The sequence below is a fragment of the Rhinolophus hipposideros genome (genome assembly GCF_964194185.1).
Source record: "Rhinolophus hipposideros genome assembly, chromosome: 15".
Taxonomy (NCBI): domain Eukaryota; kingdom Metazoa; phylum Chordata; class Mammalia; order Chiroptera; family Rhinolophidae; genus Rhinolophus; species Rhinolophus hipposideros.
The window spans coordinates 58,598,920-58,605,868 of NC_138061.1; the positions used below are offsets into that span (position 1 = coordinate 58,598,920).

The 6,949-nt window shown below is 40.2% G+C and overlaps 1 pseudogene across 1 annotated transcript; it reads left to right on the top strand.

Moving 5' to 3' along the window:
* Positions 1-1,559: 1,559 nt before the first annotated feature.
* LOC308508564 (MAD2L1-binding protein-like) lies at positions 1,560-4,018 on the top strand (annotated as a pseudogene). Its single transcript has 3 exons — positions 1,560-1,688; positions 1,973-2,049; positions 3,233-4,018. The product of its transcript is annotated as an MAD2L1-binding protein-like (transcript).
* The last annotated feature ends 2,931 nt before the right edge of the window (positions 4,019-6,949 follow it).

Genomic DNA, 6,949 nt, shown 5'->3' on the forward strand with positions numbered 1-6,949 from the left:
ATTTTATTGGATCCCCTTCAAGGATAATTGCTAATTAAGTTCATTTATCTCTGGGTGGGCTCCAAATTAGCCAACTGTCTTCCTCTTATGATTTTTCTTTTTTTAACCAGCAATATCACCATGAAAAACACATTATAAATTAGGTGTGCCCATTTAGACAACACAGTATAATATACTTCACTGAGTGGTAGGACTAATTAAAAATTAATTATATTTTTTCTAACCCTAATGTGTGTGTGTGTGTGTGTGTATCTTTTTTTTAATTGGGGAATACTGGGGAACAGTGTGTTTCTCCAGGGCCCATCAGCTCTAGTTGTCCTTCAATCTAGTTGTGGAGGGCACAGCTCAGCTCCAAGTCCAATTACCGTTTTCAGTCCTAGTTGCAAGGGGCACAGCCCACCATCCAACGCGGGAATTGAACCAGAAACTTTGTTGTTAAGAGCTCTCGTTCTAACCAACTGAGCCATCCGGCTGTCCCTCTAGCCCTAATCTTTACAACAGTGTTGCTAACACGTTGTCTTGCTTCAGGCTTTGCTTTATTACGTTGTTATTGTTTCTGAAAGAGAGAGAGAGAGAGAGAGAGAGAGAGAGAGAGAGAGAGAGAGAGAGAGAGAGAGAGAGAGAGAGAGAGAAGAGAGAGAGAGAGAGAAAGAGAGAGAAAGAGAGAGAAAGACTTTTCAATTAAATTTCCTTTATGACCAGTGGCTTGTTAATGTTTTCTTCATATAGGTCGTCTGCATTTTTTGTAAGTGAATTCCCAGTTATATTTTCGGTTATCATATAAGTGGAATCATTTTTCTCATAAATATTATATTGTATAATAATTGTTCAAGAAAAATTCTAAATATAAAAGGGTAGCATTTCAACAGTGGAAAGGTTATTATTTTCACAGCCACATCCTATTACTGCTTGCTCATAAAATGCTGTAAATCCCAGCCAAATCAAACATAACTTCAGAATAAGGGTAATGTAAACTCTATTCAAATGGCATAAATATTTCATTAGGCATTTAATTTCTCTTTTATGCTTTTATAACATTTACTTCAGAGATATGGGCATCAGGACTTGTCTTGAAATGGGAATGACTTTCTTTAGTACGTACTGGAGTCCGTTAATGCAGACTAACTGTACCTAAAATGAAATTTTAACAATGACAAACGCAAGGAAACAGTATTCAATAATAGCACTCTAGTTACGAAAGAATTTAAAGTACCACAAATTCTTCTACTCACCGAAAAACAGTAGGTTCTATTAATATTCATAGATATGAGAAATTAGATTAAGAAACAAAGGGGGTTCGGGGTTCTGAATGTCCTGGAAGCCAAAGCCAAAACAGAACCACAAGCAATTCCAGTGTCAGTCATACATGCGTGCATGCGTGCACACATTGATTTTCTACTTAACTTAACAACCAGGAGTGGTCTCCACTCGCATGTACTCTTGCACGTGTTTTAGGGACTGGGATGAAAGTCTTAGAAGTACATTTCCTGGAATTTACTGCCGGTTAACTCTAGTGTACATTTTATCGGTGACAGCCAAGAGATGGAGAAGTAGAAAGCATGGCGGCATCCTCATACAAGTGTGACATCATTGCCTGGCACTGGACTTCGGCAGTCTGCACCCATGAGGCTGTGCAGCAGCTTCCCCAAATCTGCAGGCAGTCACCTGCTTTAGTGCTTCAGGATCTGGTATCCTGGTAGAGTCCTACAACTTCTTGCTTCTTTGAGATCATTGCTTTTTCTGACCTTCACAACACCGTCCCTTACAAATGTAATTGTATCTAATATCTTGTATTAAATTCCTGAAATATTTTCTTGAGCAAACCCTGATGATGAGTATTTGGTACCATAATAGGTTCAGTAAACAGTCACTAAAAACTTGGAACCTAAGATTGATTATGTGGCAGATACACTTACCGTTTCAACTACTCTCCCTGTGATCCCACACATTTTCTATCTTCCTTTCCATTAAGTGGGACCCGATACCTAGTGCTGCCATAATGGTCTCTGAGAGGAAGTTTTTGACATTGCTTTTGACAGAAAAACCAGGGTATCAAATTATTTTTTTGTCCAGATCCTGTGTTCCTATAGGCAAAACAGGGTTTTGTTCTCAGGTGTCAGTTATCTATCTATCTGTTCCACTGTGAACAGTGTTGCACTGAGACGCTGAAGTTAGAGCCCAGTGGGTGTCAAGGGTGATACTCTTGTTTTACCCTTACTTGTACTTTGGATGCAAAACCAAGTAAAATTAATGTGTTTCAAACTATAAGGATTTACTCTTCATAATTATACAAGCATAGTTACACACTTAAAAAATAAACAAATGTGCAGTTTACAAAACAGCATAAAAATGACATTTGTTACATGTTTGTGGATTGGTTTCTATAGATAATAAGTATATCCTTGAGATATAAAGTTATCTACGGCCATATTAAGTATTGAAAATTCTCTGCATGTATTCCTTTATTCAACAAATACTTTTTTAGCACCTTCTTCGTACCAGGTATTGTTGTAGAAATATTTATTATTATTATTATTAGTCAGCTTAAGCTGCTGTAACAAAATACCACAGACTGGGTGGCCGAAACAACAGAAACTTTTTCTCACTGTTCTGGGGATTGTAAGTCCAAGATTGAGGTGCTGGCAGGGTTCGTTTCTGGTGAGACCTGTCTCCTTGGCTTGCAGATGGTACCTTTTCACTGTATTTTTCCATGGCCTTTTCTCTGTGCTTTCGGAGAGTGAACGCTGATGTTTCTTCCTCTTCTTATGATGATACCAATTAAGGTCCCACCCTATGACCTCAGCTAACTTTATTACCTCCTTAAAGACCCTATCTCCCAATACAATCACTTTTGGGGTTAAGTCTTCAACATAAGAATTTGTGGGTGGAATACAATTCAGTCTGTAACACCACGCAAGCAAAGTGATCCGAGTTTTATTTTTCTCAAAAGGGCTCTATATTAAAGAAGTTGCAAAGTTTTTTTCCAGAATGTAGCAAGATTTAGGAAGAGCACCAGTTTCTAATAATTACAATACTCAATGCCATAGAAAGCATTCGAAATGCAGGTCTTCCAATTATTAATATTGAAAATGTATTTACATAAATTCTATAAAAGTTTTGTGAACTTAGTGATGCAAAGTTTTTCTCGTTTTTACTTTCCAACAGTTGATTTACTTTATTGCTGTGTTTGCCTCCTAACTTCAAGATTTTAAATTGTGTCGGAACCGAGAAGAGGGAGGGCAGCTCCGGAGCCGACGCGCTGTCGCTGGCAGCAGTCTCTGATTTGGAGTTAGAAGAAACCCACGCCCCCCAGAGAGAACTATTTGAGACAACCTCTGCGCAGGGACCTCCCCATTCCTCGGAGCCTTTTTGCCTCGGTGGTGTTTCCGGGCCTGTGAACCAGGAAGGCTGCTGTAGGTTTACTTGTGAGCGTCTAAAGCATATCTGGCACCAACGGCAAGCAACTCCCTCTGCCCTGTGAGTGTCCTGAGCTCTTCCACCGAAAACCTTCTCCCCAGGCAGAGGGCAGGGTGACGAAGGAACGTTGGGCCACCGCTGAGGCGAGCAACAGGACATGCCAACAAACCCTGGCAGATCTGGAGAGTGTCCTCAGCACCTAGAGGACCTCTTTGCCCAGACACTAGGACCGCGATGCGCATCCTCCTGGGAGGCAGTATCCCAAGTCCCAAGGACTTGTAGGAGCTTGTTGTAGGAGCGGGACAAGCTTGACCAGAGCCTGAGCGCAGCAGCTTCATCCACCGTCTCTTCAGAGCCATTTCCTGGCTGATGCCTTTTGTGAGCTGTGGGCTTCTCTGCTCATGGGTACTACTGTCACCGCACAGGGGCACCGTGACTGTGGAGAAGATTGGTTTCCACCTAAGCTAAATGACAGAGTGCCCATATGGGCCACAGACTGACTGTGACCCTGTCCTGTGGCAGACCCTCCATCCCAGTCACAACCTGGAAGGATTACGTTTGGCTCCAGCCACCAGTGACATTGAAAGGTGTTTATCAGTGAATGGGGATGCTTCTTAATCATGAAATCAATGGCTCAATGGCCTTTCTTATGTGGCTCCAAGTCACCCGTCTCTTGCTTGGAGGTAGAGTTGTTTCCTGGTGAGAGGAAGGTTCTGGCCTTCTGGCTGCCCGCTTTCCCTCCTCAGACTTCCGGGAGCGATGATATGGTGTGGCTGGTGTAATAATCATGACTGAGCAACATCTCTTACATCAAAGGTAGATTTTCCCAGAGGGTGTTGGGTCAGGCTTTTCTGTCTGGGGCTGGAAAGCAAATGTGGGCCCACAGATACACGCTTTTATGAAGGTGGCCCTTTTCTGCAGCCTTGCAGAATTTTCACCAGGGACATAATGTGGGTCTGACTCATGAACTTAAATATAAAATAAACGAATTCATATTAAAAACGTATTTTAAAATGTATCTTCAAAACTGATCATTGTTAAAATGTGAAAAGTATTCAACATATGCAAAAGTAAAAATCAACACTTGAAAGTGATTTGAGAGGTCATGTACTTGTAATCTTTGATATTAAGCAAGAACTGAAACAGTGAATCTGACATTTTGTTGGATGGCTACGTGTGAAAGAAGTATTTACTCTTTTGACTTTACATATTTTATCAGTTGGGTTCATTAATTATGCCTGCAGTGTGGGAAGTTTCCAATCCATTGTTATTCTGGCACATGTCAAAGAATATACTGATATTTTACTTCAGTGTCAAATAAAAATCTGCAGAAGAAAAATTTCAGGTCCCAAGAGAACAGTGATATTTTAAAACAGAAAGATTTATTATAAAATGAAATGTCCCTTACTCTATGCAGATAAAAAGAACAATGGTTGCTTTATAAATTATCTAATTCTTTTATGGCTATGTGACATTAAAACAAAGTGAAAATTCAACATTTCCCCATATCCCTTTTGTTTTTCCTCTGATTCATTTAAAAACCAGTTCTCTTCTGTGTTAGTTCAGACTACTGCAATAGAACACCATAGACTGGGTAAGTTAAACAACAGCCATTTATTTCTCACAGGTCTAGGGATCTGAAGTCCAAGATCAGGAGCCAGCATGGAGGGGTTCTCAGTGAGGGCCCTCTTCTTGGGGGCCCATTTCATGGTTTACAGATGGCCATATTTTCCTTGTTGGAGAGAAAAAGTGCTAGCTAGCTTTTCCACTTTCTTAATAGGACACTAGTCCCATCATGGGGACTCTACTCTCATGACTTAACTTCCTCCCAAAGGCCCACCTCCAAAGACCATCACATTAGGGCTTCAACCTGTGAATTTTGGAGGGACACAAACATTTAGTTCAAAACTGTAACATCAAGTTTTAGATGTGCTTGTAATTTCTAGGTTGTAGTTAATGAGCATATAATCTTTTCTTTCTTCTTTTTTATATTATTGCAAAAAGATAAGAAAATAAAATTAAGACTTTTTTTTCAGTAACCTATCATTCTTTAAAGTCAAAATGTTTTTCTTTTATCTTTTTTTGGTCTATATCAGTGGTTTGCAGACTCTAGTGTATATCCAGAATCAGGTGCAGGATTGTCACACCCTTCCCCTTCTCCCAACCCCCTACGTTTATGATTCATTGGTCTGCAGTGAAGAGTATCTTTTCAACTTTCTTCAATATTTTCCATCTTCTTTACTTTCTCTGCCTTATTCTGGGTAATTTCTTTAGATCTCTCTTCTAGTTTTTTTTTTTTTTTTTTAATTGTCTTACCAGTTTTGTCATTAGTAAATATTTCTGAATTCATTGTGGATTCAGGGAAGAGAGATTCGTTTGATGTGAACCTAGAGAAGGAATTCATCTGTTGAGATGGACCGCCATGGTCAACCAAGGGCCCAAATTTTATGAATAGCAAGAGTCTAGTGAACATTTAGTGACAGGGACTCCTCCTGTACTCTGTAGACCCGGTAGAAAGTCAGACTGAACTCTCCCAACAAGTATACCCTGCTTGTTTACGCTGTCTGAGTCAACCACTGCAAGGAAACCCTGGTTTTGTCTTTCTACCAATGGATTGAGAACTGCCCTATCTAATCAAAACTGTGCAATTTGGACACCTCATTTACATAAAACAGACTTAATTGAGAACCTGGCAGGAACTTTAACTATAAAAGACAGATTTTCCTGTGCCTCAATGGAACACAATTTAGTTTGTGACCTATATCTGTGTCTCCCAGGTTGCAGTCTTTTTACGAAAATAAATGCATTTATTCCTTATTACAATCTAAAATTAATTTTGGTTTACAGAATGAACAAATGTTTGGCTCATTTTGGGCCCACTTTACTATTAATCTATACCCAGGTATTATGCCATTGTGTAGATAACTCCTGCATCGTTCTTGAGTTGTTTACTTATACACTCTCTAACACTCTAGTCCTTCCAGGAAAGAGGTCCTGTCCGGTACCATCTTCCTGTCATGTTACCCTGAAACATGAACTCAGCCTCCTTGATGCCAACTGCTTCACTAGTGTGTTAGTTTTCTATTGCTGTGTGATATGTCACCATAAACTTGGTGGCTTCAAACAATTCATTATCTCACAGTTTCCTTGGATCTGGAGTCTGGTTAGCTAGATTTTCTGTTCACGATTTTACAGGGCTGCAATCAAGATGTAGGCTGGACTGGGTTCTCATCTGGAGGCTTGACTAGGGAAATTACCTGCTTCTAAGTTCATACAGGAGAACTGTACGCAGAACTCACTTTTGTGTGGCTATAGCACTAAGGTTTTCTTAGAAGCCACCTACAGTTTCCTGCCACATGGCCCTCTCCATAGGCAGTTCAAAGCTTAGCAACTGGCTTATTAAGGAAGGAAGGAAGGAGAATCTCTTTCACCAATCTGTCAAGACAGGGTCTTATGTTGCTATCATGCAGGGTCTCTGGTCCCGCTCTCCGTATAAGAATGCAGGATATGGTGAGGCCAAAAAGGAACACCA